The sequence below is a fragment of the Anomaloglossus baeobatrachus genome, chromosome 1 (assembly GCF_048569485.1).
Source record: "Anomaloglossus baeobatrachus isolate aAnoBae1 chromosome 1, aAnoBae1.hap1, whole genome shotgun sequence".
NCBI classification, from domain to species: Eukaryota; Metazoa; Chordata; class Amphibia; order Anura; family Aromobatidae; genus Anomaloglossus; species Anomaloglossus baeobatrachus.
Genome location: NC_134353.1, coordinates 59,790,412 through 59,805,875, shown reverse-complemented (window position 1 = coordinate 59,805,875; position 15,464 = coordinate 59,790,412).

Sequence of the window (15,464 nt, the reverse complement as noted above, 5' to 3'; positions counted from 1 at the left end):
CTCAGCTGTGTGACTCCTATTCCCAAGACATGTCAAGCTAAAGACCGCCTGATGCCGTTGCGCTCTGCTGCCAGCATAGTAATGAGGGGTGCGTGATTCCTTCTGCGCAGTGAGAACGCTGGTGGCCTGACCAGGCAGGCTTGGGGCGGAGGTGGAGGACCCAGATGAGGTGGAGGAGGCAGAAGCAGTGGCGGAACTTGGACAGACAGAGGATTGACACACAAATCGTGGGGATGGCAAGACTTGTGCAGCAGACCCTTCACCATCTATCACCATAGTTACCCAGTGCCCAGTCAGCGACATGTAACGTCCCTGTCCATGCTTACTGGTCCAAGTATCGGTGGTGAAATGCACCCGTTCACACACAGAGTTTCTGAAGGAAGCGGTGATGTTGTGTGCGACATGCTGGTGTAGCGCGGGCACACCTTTCTTAGAGAAGTAGTGGCGACTAGGCATCTGGTACTGGGGCACAGCGACAGACATAAGGTCTCTAAAATCCTGTGTGTCCACTAGGCGGAAAGGCAGCATTTCGGTAGCCAAGAGCTTAAAGAGGGATAGAGTCAACCTCTTAGCTTTGTCATGGGTTGCAGGAAATGGCCTTTTTTTTGTCCACATCTGAGGGACAGAGATCTGGCTGCTGTGTGTAGACGGTGTTGAGTAGGGTGTCCCTGGAAAAATGCAGGTTTGTGAGGAAAGTGCAGGCGGAGACATGATGTTGCCTTCATCCAACGTTGGTGCTATCGATGTCTGAGAGAGCTGTACACACTCACTTGTTTCCCCTTCCAAACCAACTGACGACCTACCAAGCAAAGTGCCTGTTGCGGTTACAGTGGTGGAAGTTGTGCGTGGAAAACCAGGTGTGACAGCTGTCCCCACAGTCCTAGAAGATGAAGAGCGTGCGGATGCACTGGAAGGGGCAGGCCGTGGATGGTTCGCTCCGCTAGGCCGCATTGCAGCACAGTGAGCTTCCCACCGGGACCTATGATATTTATTCATGTGACGATTCATGGAAGAAGTTGTCAAACTGCTGAGGTTTTGACCTCTACTAACAGAATCACGACAAATTTTACACATCACATAATTTGGGCGATCTTTTTCTATGTCAAAAAAGGACCAGGCTGGGCAAGGCTTAGAGGGCATGCGACCTGCTGAGCCCCCCGACTAATGCTCAGAGGCAGAGTGGTGGCTGAGGATGCAGTTGTAGACGTGCTACCAGTACTCCGACTCTGTCCAGGAAGGCGCAAGGTAACTTCGTCGTCGGTTGCATCCTCCTCCACCGCCTCTGTTGACCTCCTCGAGTGCCTGACTGGGGGTTGACAGTAGGTGGGATCTAGAACTTCATCATCAATTGTTGTGTTTGCACTCCCCTCCCCCTCAGACCGAGCCTCTTCTTGCCCTGACCGAATATTTAAGTTGTCATCCCAATCGGGTATCTGCGTCTCATCTTCATCAGTATGTTCCTCATTGTCTATAACCACAGGTGTTACAGTTTGTGACAAAGGGTCAACATTATGCTCAGAAACTTGGTCCTTACGGCCTGAATCAGAGTCACAAAGGTTCTGGGCATCACTGCAGACCATTTCCTGGTCTGTACTCACTGTAGCTTGGGAGCAGACCTCTGATTCCCAGGCTATAGTGTGACTGAACAGCTCTGCAGACTCAGCCATCTCAGTTCCACCATACTGTGCAGGGCTGATGGAGACTTCAGAGCTGGGAGAAAGCAAGTTTGATTGGGATGACAACTCAGAGGACTGGTGTTTTTTGGATGCGGTACTTGAAGTGGCTGAGAGGGCACTTGTTGGACCACTTGAGATCCATTCAAGCATTTTCCTTTTTTGGCCATCATCTACCTTTGTTCCTGTTGTTCGTGTCCGTAAAAAAGGGAGCACATCTGATTGTCCACGGTAAGTAGTAGACATCTTACTTTTTCTGGCAGATGGTCTATCTTCAGCAGATGATAATGGAGCTTTGCCACCTTCCCCACGGACAAACCCTTTTTTTCCTTTTCCAGCACGCCTCTTCCCCTTTCCACCAGCATCTGTCATTTTGCCACTCATGTTGATTGCAACAAGATTGTGCACTGAAAATGTGGTAGTAAAAATTGAGAGGTGGTGTAGATTGCAGCGGTGGTCTAGCTTTATTAACAGCAGAATAATAAAGAATAAATATCCCTGACAAGTCAACTACGGCCCTTAAACTGGCAGCAGTGTTTGCTAGTATAATGGCTTACTAACAATGAGTTTGAGTGTGCAATGCAGGCAGACGTGCTGCAAATATCTGTGCACTACTGGGACTATACAGAAGTCCAATAGCCACGTTTGGGATGCCACTAGGTACACTCAGTGTTTGCTAGTATAATGGCTTAGTTATAATGAGTTGGAGTGTGCAGAGGACAGGAGGGTACAGTGCCAGGATTGTGGGGCTCTGGGTACAGGAAAGGAAGCCTGCCTTTCTATCCCTCCTAATGGGGAAATGCAGCGAGGAAATCCCTGACCTTGGCTACACAGACGCTGTCATCTTCTGTAGCTGTTAAACTCTGTTTTCAGGACCTGTCACCTATGGCTCTGACCCTGCCGGTACGAGCCCTTAAAAGGACTGATAGAAAGTGCTATCCCTAAGCTGTCCAGCGCTGTGTATGGAGCGTATACAGCAGTCTCGGCGATAGGAGCTGCGCCAGTGATGTCTGACACCAAGGACGCAGAAGGCAGATAATGGCGTGCTGGAGGAAAATGTCAGGTTTTATAATGCAGGGACATGTGACATGGACATCCTATCACACATGCCGTTGCTTCTCTGGCTAAAAGTCCACTTAGCTGTGTGTGTGTCTGGGATTGGCTGACATAATGGCCCTCCCCACTACACGCGCGCGCTTAGGGAAGGAAGACAAGGAAAAAAAAAAAAAAACGTCGATCGCCATTATCCATACAGCAGTGATCTGAAGGCGCTGTTCCCGCACACAATACACTGAAATTTCATAATAGTGTGAGTCACAGAGTGACTTACACTATTACAGCGGAAAGCCAGCTAGGAATTAGCTGTTTTTTTTTTGCTGCTAGAACCGTTCTCGAACGTATCTAGAACTATCGAGCTTTTGCAAAAAAGCTCGAGTTCTAGTTCAATCTAGAACAGCCCCCAAAATCACTCGAGCCGCGAACTGGAGAACCACGAACCGCGAACCGCGCTCAACTCTAGCGATGACACCGGAAGTCAATAGGAGAAAAGCTATGGGCAAATCAACACTGAAGTCGTTGGACAAGGCCGTCAAATCAAGGAACATTTCACTGCTGACTAAGACACGGCTCCTACATAGTCTGGTCTCTTCTGTAATAACATATGGATGTGATACCTGGATGATAAAGAAGCAAGACAGAAGAGGAATCAACTCCTTCGATATTTGGTGCTTGAGATGGAAATTATCAATCCTATGGATGGCAAAAAGAACAAACAAATCAATTTTGGAACAGATCAAGGCAGTCATCACTCAAAGCAAAGATCAACAAGCTTTTACTTGCCTATTTTGGATAAATCATATGAAGAGAGCAATCATTGGAGAAAGACATTATGGTTGGAAGAATAGAAGGAACAAGACAAAGAGGAAGACCAACAACCTGACGGCTTGATACTGTCAAGATAAAGGGGTAGAACACTCTGGTGGACCTATCCAGGCAGAGAAGACCCTTGTGGACCTATCTAGGCGGAGAAGACCCTGGTGGACCTATATAGGCAGCAAAAGATCGACTTTCCTACAGAGCATTCATCCATCAAGTCACCATGACTTGAGATCGAGCTGAAGGCCGGTAAGTACCATAAATAATAAATATATATTGGCAATTCATATTTTATTACTGCACCATTTTTTAAATTAAAAAAGTATTCCATTTAGATGCATTGCAGTAATAAAATATTGTTTCAAAAGTTTTCACCCCTTCAAAGAAATTATTTTCACACCTACTGTATATAACCAAGATATTTATTTACTATAATTATAATTTATAGATATTAAAAACAATATAACCAAATGGCCACAAGATGTAAAACTTGGAATTATTGGAATTATGTTTTTCTGAAATGTACAGGAATTTAATAAATGAGCAATGGGAAATGTTTGGTAAAGTAAAGTGTGAATTAGAATTTAATGTATGGGAAGGAATGCAGCCTCCTAATGAGTGAAGATGTCATGGGCTTACCAATGAATGACATGTTATTATACACTGTAAACCACAAAGTCATCAGTCATGTTCTTCGAACAAATCCCCATGTTTTATCCAAGCCCCCGTTTGTAATCATGTGTTTTATGTACTGAAAATTACAGGGAGTAATTATGATTTTTTTTTTAGGGTCTGGACCAGCTGGGAGGGCGGAATGGGGGGACTTTCTGCACACTGTTATTACATTGATGTAACGTTCGCTGCCGGAAATGGTAAAATGGTGAGCTGAATTGGACCCACTGGACTACAGGGGGGCTCCAAGTTTACTCTTTAGTGGGTTTTGACTAAGCGCCAACCATGAGGCGGACGCCAGGTACCACTCCCAGGGCAGTGACCAGGACTGGGGCAGCTCACCCCAGTGCACAGGAGGGTACAGGAGCAGACAGGCTGAGTCTCTAGTGTAGACATGAACTACCAGGATAGCTGAAGCAGACAGCATGCCCAGGACAGACAGACAGAGTCACTAGCAAGAACTTGAACCACCCGGGTAGCTGAGGCTGGTGTCATGGCCGGGATGGATGGACACAGTCTCTAGTATAGCAAGGACCTCCGGAGTAGCTGAGGCTGGTGTCCCGGCCGGGGAGGACGGACACAGTCTCTAGTATAGCAAGGACCTCCAGAGTAGCTGAGGCTTGTGGCACAGCCGGGGAGGACATACACAGTATCTAGTGTAGCAAGATCCTCTGGGGTAGCTGAGGCTGGCAGCACAGCGGAGGTGGATGGGCACAGTCTCTAGTATAGCAAGAACCTCCGGGATAGCTGAGGCTGGTGGCATAGCCAGGATGTACAGACACAGTCTCTAGCATCGCTGGGAACAACGGAGTGGCTGGGGCAGAAGGCACGGTCAGGGCGGACAGACACCAGGTACCAACAAGACAGGACAGACTGGAACCAGATACCAACAGGCCAGGACAGATTGGAGTCAGGTACAAGCAGGGCAGGATGGACAAGTACCAGGTACCGACAGGGCAGAATGGACAGGTACAAGGTCCAAGCAGGTCAAGGCAGACAAGGGAACCTGAAAACTAGCTGGCTTGGGCACAGAACCACTAACTAATTGAATATGTTGATCAGACAGCTGCCCTAGTGGGAGAGTGCCTTAAGTGCCTAGTACCTCTCAGTGATAGCCACTTCCTGGGAATGATGCGCTGGCCCATTAAGAAAAGGGCAGCGGTGTGCATGCACGCCCTAGGAGCACTCTCTGAGAACCTGTGGCATGCATACCAGCCCCAGGAGGGGGAAGCAGGAAGCACCCACGTGGAGGACTGCAGTGATGCCGGGTAGTGTGGTAAGAGGCGTCAGAGGCTGTGAGTGCGAGTCCCTGCGGGGAGGAGAGCGAGGAGTGCAGGGACGCCAGCTCTACAATTGAACTCAGTAATAAATCATTATGCAGTAAGCTTCCCCTAAAGGTGGCTGCAGGAGGACATAATGTCTATGCAGGAGATTTGGAGCTCTACATTGGAGAAATGTAGCTCTGACTACTATAAAGATGTATTAAGAAGTTAATCAGCAAAGAATGATGGATCTAAAAATGAAAAGGTGGAAAAAAGTGTAAATTCATTTTAATTACACCAAAGCTTCTAGAAAAAGACATGGACCAAACAGCCAAAAATAATACATTTATCTAATACTGCTATGCAAAAATTTACTGAACTAAACATCAGGTTCTTAGTTTAACATTCTGACCAGATTGTATGACTCCCACTGCCACATCATGGCGATCCTCTCAGTGAGTCCCTAACATAAAAGGTGTGGCACCATACTCCAACCACCGGTAAAGACATAGTGCCACAAATCACTCACTCTGCAAGGCAAAGCCCCCATGTCTCCAGGCCACAATACCCCACAGGCATAGCATCACAGTAGCAATGGCTGCCACACAGCTGCAACATCAAGTGAAGGAAGCTGGAAGCTCACCTTCCACATGTTCTCCGACTGTAGGCTGAGAACAAAAAATAGATGAAACACTTGTTGCAGTCTTCTGCTAATTAAAAACACCTGTGTCAAATGGGAGGAGTGTTGGTACAAGACAACAAAAAATTAGGGCACAGTCTTCCACATCTTAGCTGTGTTCCCTACATGGCATGAAGAAGAAGGTTCTCTGATCAGATCAGACCAAAATAGAACTTTTTGGGCCAAAAGCAAAACGCTATATGTGGCGGAAAACTAACACTGAAAACACCATCACTACCGTCACACATGGTGGTGGCCACATCCTTCTGTGGGGAGGCTTTTCTTCACTAGGGACAGGGAAGCTGGTCAGAATGGATGGGAAAATGGATGGAGCTAAATAAAGGGTAATCCTAGATGAAAACCTGTTAGAGGCAACAAAAGACTTGAGACTGGGGCATAGGTTCTCCTTCCAGCAGGGCAACGACTCTAAACATCCTGCCAGAGCTACAATGGATTGTTTACATCAAAGCAAATTCATGAGTGTGAGCGGCCCAATCACAGTCCAGACATAAAACCCATTGAGAATCTGTGACAAGACTTGAAAATTGCTGATAACAGACGTCTCCATCCAATCTCACAGCTAGAGCTATTTTACAAAGAGGAATGAGCAAAAATTTCACCTCTAGATGTGCAAAGCTGGTAGAGACATCCCCCAAAAGACTTGCAGCAGTAACTGCAGCAAAAGGTGATCTTACAAAGTATTAACTCTGAGGGGCTGAATACAAATGCAAGTCACAATTTTCAGATTTATATTTTTAAAATATTTAGAAAACCATTTATTATTTCCTTTACACTTCACAAATACTTTGCTACTTAGTGTTGGTATATCTCATTAAATCCCAATAAAATACATGTACGTTTGTATGGGAAAAAAATGGGAAAAAGCTCACGGGCTATGAATATTTTTTCAAGGCACTGTGTGTTTATATATATTATTTTTAAGTCCTATAAGCTCCCTTAATAAAACGTAGTGACCCTGGTATGTCATTCCTGGTAACATGTTTTACGTCTATGAGTTATAATTAGATGTAAACCTTTCCTGCTAGAAACCTTGCCGCAGTGAAAGACTTATTGTTCTAAATTTGGGAAACTCGACTTGCCCTCAGGACCTGTCAGTGTTATATTTTTATAGTCGCTTCCCATTAATTGCTTTTTTGCTTTTGACATTATTATTCTTCACTCATGGTTCTAATCAAATTCATCAATGACAAGAAAAGTTTATGTAGTATTAATTTAATTCATTAGATGACGGCCTCATAAATTTAAATAATGTGTTTGTTTTTTCTTTATTGAAGTCATACTTCCCAACTTTGAAAGTTAGGAAAGAGGTGTGCAGCATCAATATTTATTTTACATTAACCCTGCCCAATCTGTTATTTGTGCCTCCACATAAATATTCCTCCTTGTGAATCCCATTAGTTTTTCCACACTTTATGGCTCTGTTTTCATTGACCTTACAGTGCCCCCATAGTTCCCCCACAAGTATAATGTCCCCACAGTCCTCAACAAAGTATGATACCCTCACTGCCCCCTCATATAGTATGAGGCCCCTACAGTTTTCTCTGTCACGCTCCCCGGATCCCGGCGCTGCCTGTCACTCACCGCTCCGGTCCCCGGTCCTCCTGCCCGCGGCTGCCCCTCTCATTCCCCCTCCTGTGCGTCCTCCGTGCCTCCCGTCCGCCGGTCCCGGCCCCCACTGCGACCCAGGACTCTGTGCCTGGCTCCCCTGCATCTCCTTCACCTTCCTCTCTGCTTCATGCACTGGTCTCCGGCACTCGGGCCTCGCGCATGCACATTAGGGCGCGGACGCGCTCACTCACCTCTTCTTAAAGGGCCAGCGTCCCGGGAACAGGATATGGCTGATTAAAGGTACAGGGTATATAAGACTTCCTTTTCCATGTGGGCGGTGCCTGTTCAACATGTTCCTGTAGGTAGGTGTTCAGGTCCCTCTTTGCCTTGTACCCAGATTAATCCTGTCTCTCCCGCAGAGCCCGTCTGCTGTCCTGACTGTGTCCAACTTGCCGATTTCCCAGGAAGTGTCCCGGTGACTGTATGCTGTGGATCCTGCCATCTTCCGTCAGCATGAACCCGTCACCGATTCTGAATTTCACCTGGATACTTCAGCCTGCATGTCCCGCTGGATCCGGACCCCGTCTTTTATTACTACTCGGCACCTGTACCCGGTTCCAGTCATCCGTCCTGTCTACGGTTCCCGTTGGACTAATAGTCATCTCCCATGCAGACTTCTGAAGGACCCGTACTCCGTACTCCTAGTATTCCGGCTACCGTGCATCTAGGCCCTTTGGTGGGGTGATCGGACAGTCCCTGTATAGGGGTTAGCTCCGGGTTGCCTCTCTGGCGGAGTCCGGTGCACAGTCCCGTGGATCCACCTCCAGGACATTACATTCTCACACAGTGCTCCATATGGTATTTGGTCCCCACACAGTATTATGCCTCTACATCCCTCCACACAGTATAATGCTCCTTCAACTCTTTCACACAGTATGATCCCCCCACAGACTCCTCCCACAATATGCTTCCCCATGGCCTCTCACATAGTATGATGTCCACATAATACTTACACAATATTATTTCCCTAGATCCCCCACATGCCCTCACAGCCTCCACACACATTATAATGCCCTTACAGCCCCCTCATACATAGACCCTACAGTCTCCTCATACAATATACTTCCCCCATAGCCACTCACATAGTATGATGTTCCCATAACTCCCACACAGTATGATATTCCCATAATCCCTTCACAATATGATTTCCCCACATCCCACCATACCGTATGATATCGCCATAACCCACAGACAGTATGATTCCCTCACAGCCCCCTCCTACAGTATGATGCCTGCACAGTCTCCCCACAGAATAGGCTTCTCCCATAGCCCCTCACACACAGTATGATGTCCCCATAATCCCTACACAATGTGATTTACCCACATCCCATCATGCTGTATGGTATCCCCATAACCCCACAAACAGTATGATGCCCTCACAGCTCGCTCACACAGTATAATGCCTCCTCATAATATTTGGTCCCCACACAGTGTGATGACACCCACAGTCCCCCCTGACAGTGTGATGAACCCACAGTCTCCTAACACAATATGCTTCCACCATAGGCCTTCACATAGTATAATGTCCCCATAATTCCCACACAATATGATGTCCCCATAATACCTACACAGTATGATGTACCCATAATACCTACACAGTATGATGTACCCACATCCCCCCCGTATAGTATGTTTTCTCCATAACCCCCTACACAGTATGATGCTCTCACAACTCCCTCACAGAGTATGATGCCCCACACAGTGTGATGTCACCTACAGTCCCCACACACAGTATGATGCTCCCTCAGCCCCTCACACAGTAGCATATCCTCACACAATTTACATCACACTTACCTTCATCTCCGTTCCAATCACAGTTCATCTATGCTGTTCTGTCACATGACATAGGAATATCTATGATCTGAAAGGTTCTCATAGCACCTTCAGTTTAGACAAAATGGTGAAACAGGGACCTGATGGTTTCCTGCTCCACCACTACGTTCAATTGCTTCTGTGTCCTCAGAACAAAGATGCAGCTGGAGTCAGGATGTACCCTGATCTCAGGGGAAAGCTCCTCAAATCGGGGATAGTTTGAGGTATGTTGAAGGCACACTCTTACCATAATGTCTGTTTAGACAATTCAGCGGTAGGCGAGCGCTTCATGAAGTGGACAGGCTGTCATGTTGCCCCTCTAAAGACATGAATCGTATTGATGTAATGGGAAATGTATAGCAAGGTTATAGGAATGTACGGTATAATGTAATGTAAGGTATAATCTATATGATGTAGCAGTGTTGATAATGTAATGTGTGTGTATTAACCTCTTCTGCACTTGGCCATTTTCCGTTTTCATTTTTTCCTCCCATCTAAGAGTCAAAACGTATTTTATTTTTTCAGAAATATAGCCATATGAGGACTTGTTTTTGTGGGATAAGTTGTGCTTTTGAATGACACCCTTCTTTCTACCACATATTGTACTGGACAATGAGAAAAAAATTCCAAGTGCGGTGAAATTGCAAAAAAAGTGCAATTGCGTGAATATTTTTTGGAATATTTTTTTAACATGTTCATTATATGGTAAAGCTGACCTGGCATTATGATTCCTTAGGTCAGTATGAGTTCATAGATATAAACATGAATAGTTTTACTTTTATCTAACTGCTATCAATTTGCAGTTTCTGAAGCTGGTAACGTTCCTGAACTTATCCTCTGCAGCAGATGTAATTCTTCATCTTGAGAGTTAGTGCCATCATAGCAAGTAATGTTTTTTATGACTGCTCTTGAGGGTACTATCAACGTCTACAATTTTAAGGATTTACTGACCTTTGTGTCTTAAAGTAATGATAGACCGTCAATTCTTTTTCTACGCAACACACGCTTGATGGTCGCAAACACTTTCTGAAGGCCGATGATTCCACAAATTAATTCTTGACGAGGACTACCTAATGAAGCTACGCGAGAGAATGACAAGGTGGTGTAATGCTGTTATCAGAGTACAAGAGGGTTGTTTTTTTTAGGAATATAAGGTTTAACATATATTCTGGTTTGAAGAAATGATGTATATAACTGTGCCTCCCGTGTCTTATTTAAATGATGTAGTCCGCTTTGTTTGTCTGGATCTCGAGCCACAGCTTAGACTCCAAAGCTTCTCATGAAAAAGGATAAAATGGCGAGTCCCATAATTAAAATCTTCATCTTTATTCAGCAAATTTTTAAAACATCATGATGGTTGAATTATAGTCTCAACATGTTTCAGGCAAGCATGCCCTTAGTCACTGAGATCCAAAATCACTATAACCCAAGGTTTAAAAGCACTAATTCAACAACCAGTGATCATATAGATATCTGTTTGCAATAATTACACATATGAAGATCATTTACATAATCACAAGTCACTCCACGAATTTCTTCAAATGAATCAATACAGATATAATGTGTCATTCCTATAGTTCATTCCCTTATGGTATTTTGTATCCAGTTCGTACATCTCCCCCTCCAATCTGAGCATCCATTTTCTCTATACCATAAAATGTAAAGTTATGTAGCCCACCATTATGCTTCTCTACAAAGTGTTTACATGCACCTGAATATCCAGAATTTATATTTTTAATATTGTTAATGTGCTCCGCTATCCATATCCTATATTCTGGTTTGTTTCTTTACTCCTTGTCTCCATATGTGCTACTTTATGGTTTTTCTGCCTTCGACCAGAATCTACAATGTGCAAATTCCAATTAAAACAAGGAAAGTCACTGAATGAACAAGTGTGTCCAAACTTTTGAGCGGTACTGTACATCCCTTATATTTGGTCACCAACCTCTTCTTGATGTCCTATGTGTGAGCCCTAGTTCTTTAAAATGTATTTTCTACTTTATGTAACTTTGTGATGATGCATTACCGTTAATGAAATAATGGACCCGCAAACAAATTCCCTTTAATAAAATCATGAGCCAAGACAAAAAGGCTATTCACGACGATCCCAATGAAGAGTCTTAGGACCGGGCCGCCTGAATCTGATGTGAATTATAACGATTAGTGCAAATTATTTAAGGCGCAGTGAATGGACTTGGTAAATGGCTTAGAGAGAACAGACGGGTTGGTCCCATAAAAGACACCAACTGTGCGCCCAATTACATAATCTATCGTCTATAACAATGGCTCACACTCCGGACTAATAACCCTAACGATTTTTCCTTTTAGAAAGATTAAACTAGACGTGCCTTCTGATCTGGCGGGTAACAAACCATAGGCACATGGTGAGCAAACAAATCCCTGGTCCATGCTCAGTCTAATCATACATATGGGGCCTAGTGGATTATAAAGAATATGTCAGTCAAATCTCTTGTGTTTTTTTTAATGATGTTTAGTTAATGCTCTTAAAACTTTGGCTGCAGTTTGTACATCCATGAGCGTCATGGTGCTGAACGACACGTCTGGAGAATTAGCAATGTAGATCAGCGGTGCCCCATCTTTCCGAGCTCCAGAATTCTAATCAAACATTATAATTGGTTGTTTGGCCACACAGACGTTTTTGTATGACCCAGATTAAAAAAATATATGTTTTAGGGATGTAAACAAACAGAAAGGAAAATGGCGTGTGGATATTTTACTGTGCTGATGTACAGGCACTCAACTGGTAGGTGGGATTCCTGAATATTGAGGTGAGCAGCGCAGACCGGAGGCAATGATGCAGCAGAACTGTTAGACAGCATTCAGTTGAGCGGGCTTTACACGCTACAATATATCTAAAGCCCGCTTTACATGTTGCAATTTCGCATACGATATTGTATGCGATTTGCAACGCCCCATGGTATGTGTGGCAGGTTCAATTTGTTGAACGTGCCGCACATACGATTAACCCCCGTCACACATACTTACCTACCATACGACCTCGATGTGGGCGGCGAACGTCCACTTCCTGGAGTGGGAGGGACGTTTGGCGTCACATCGACATCACGCGGCAGCCAGCCAATAGAAGCGGAGGGGCGGAGCTGAGCGGGACGTAAACATGCCGCCCACCTCCTTCCTTCCGCAATGTGGGCCGGGAGCCACAGGAGGCAGGTGAGATCTGTTCATCGTTCCCGGGGTGTCACACACTGTGATGTGCGCTACCCCGGGTACAATGAACAATCTGACGTTCAATTCGTCAGGAATGAACGACGTGCATGCGATGAACGGTTTTTCATTCATTCACAATTGCACGTCGCTGTCACACGCTACAACATACCTTACGATGCTGGATGTGCGTCACTTACGACGTGACCCCGCCGACACATCGTAAGATATCTTGTAGCGTGTCAAGCGGGCTTTACAATGTATCGGCGGGGTCACGTCGTAAGTGACGCACATCCGGCATCGTTAGTGATATTGTAGCATGTAACAGCGGTGAACGAGCAGAAATACTCACCTTCTCGTTCATCGCTGATACGTCGCTCAATTTCTAAAAATCGAACGTTCTGTTGTTCATCGTTCCCGTCGCAGCACACATCGCTCCGTGTGACACCACGGAAACGATGAACACAGCTTACCTGCGGCCGCCGGCAATGCGGAAGGAAGGAGGTGGGTGGGATGTTTACGTCCCACTCATCTCTGCCCCTCTGCTTCTATTGGCCGGCCGCTTCTATTGGCTGGCCGCTGTGTGACGCCGAACGTCCCTCCCCCTCCAGGAAGTGGATGTTCGCCGCCCACAGCGAGGTCGTTTGGAAGGTAAGTACATGTGACGGGGGGGGGTTACAGGATTGTGCGACACAGGCAACAAATTGCCCGTGCCGCACAAACGATGGGGGTGGGTGCGATCGCACGATAAATTGATAGGTGTAAAGCAGCCTTTAAAGAGGACCAACCACCAGGATTTTGCTATGTGATGTAAAGGCAGTGCCATACTGTCACTAAGATGCTGAATCCAGAGATATCTGTTGTAGAAAGAGCGGATGTCTGGTTGATGAAATATCTTTAATCAAAGTTGGAGAAATACACTACACTTTGATTGACGGGTGCAACGGGGGTGGGTCATTGTGAATCAGGTTCTAAGCGTTAATTCCTCCTCCAGCATCCTCCTGGCTTGCACCGTTTTCATTATTTGAATATTGCGCCTCGCAATGCCACAGTAATTCTGACTTCATTAAAATGGTGCAGGAGTCCGCTCATGCGCTTACCACGATCTCCGGCGTCACTTTATTGAAGACACTGCGGTGAAGACTATGAGATGTATAGTCGTGTGCGCAGATTATTTTTTTTATATCTCCGCATGGACCCCTGCCGCTTATAGTTTTCACTGCAGTGTTTTCAATAAAATGGCAGTGGAGATCGTGGTACAGGCATGCACGGACTCCGGCACCATTTAATAACGATATCATTACTGTGGCAATGCGCATGTGCCGTCAACAACAGCAATGGCTGCACAGCGTGACATTCAAATAATGAAAAGGGGACAAACCAGAGGACGCCGGAGAAGGAGGAACAAACGCGAGGACCCAACCCACAAAGACCTGCCCCTGTTGCACACATCAATCAAAGTGCAGGACAATTCTGCAACTTTGATTAAAGATATCTCAGCAACCAAGCATCCGATCTTTCTACAACAGGTATGCCTGGATTCAACATTTTAGTGACAGTATGACACTGCCTTTAGTTCATATAGAAAAATCCTGGTGGTTTGTTCCCTTTAAGTGAGGAACAGTAAAGCAGGATATCAAGGATAGCAGATGGACAAGCAGAGCTGGAATTACTAGATTTAGCGGAGTCAGATTTATGGATTGCCCAGAACAGCAGAGATGTGTGTGCAGTCTTGCAGCAGGAGTGTGGTTAAGCATAAAGACAGCCAAATTGTGAATGTTTGCTTTACCAGGATTGGCGTAACCGCTTGGTTTTCAGGAAGGAGTTGAAGATGAAGATGGCATCAAAACAGCAGAAACAAACTAAAATACCATACGTTGACAGCAGAGAAAAAGGTGAAAACCAAGACTAATTGGAAGAGGTGGTTATTCAGTATCTTGATCTCAGATACCTTGATTGCCGAGACAAAGGCGGGAACAACACCAAGAAAAGTTATGATGAGTTGGTTAACTGGAATCCTCATTTAACAGAGTTTTAGGTGTTGATAATGCATAGAGATGCTGGACTGAGCTTAGAGTAAGTAAGGCAGTGACTAAGGACCATACTAGGTCAGAAACGGGTTGCCATATGCTTTTTATTTATGCTCTGTACCATTGTGCTGGTTGTATCGCTACACAGTTTTTATTGGATTTCAATAAAGGAATCTTTCTTTTTTTTGGATGACTTGTGTGCTGGTCGTATTTCCCCCCTCTTTGTTTTGGATCTTGGAATCCTTTGACCGTACACCGGACAGATGAGCTGACCTGCTCTACAAGTCAGGAGTAGCTGAGGATATGACTAGACACCTGGTTGCAGCTGAGAAAAGTGGAAGGTAAAAATAAACTCCCTACAAACACATGATAGTAGAGTCCTAAACGACCTCAATACTCAGGCAACAAACAGCTGTTTGAGCCTGCCTTATGTTTTCAATGATGACATTGGATGAGTAAACAGAGTTACCACAAAAACCGACGCATACTAGCAGAGAGAGAGAGCTGACCATTGGACAGAAGGAACAGAACCAGGTGCCGGAGCGAGGACAGGTGAGTAACCGGTACTCAAGACCTTTGCTAGCTGTTGACCATAGAGATGAGCAACTCGATTTGATGCAAATCGAATCTGTCTTAAATTAGCTGAACT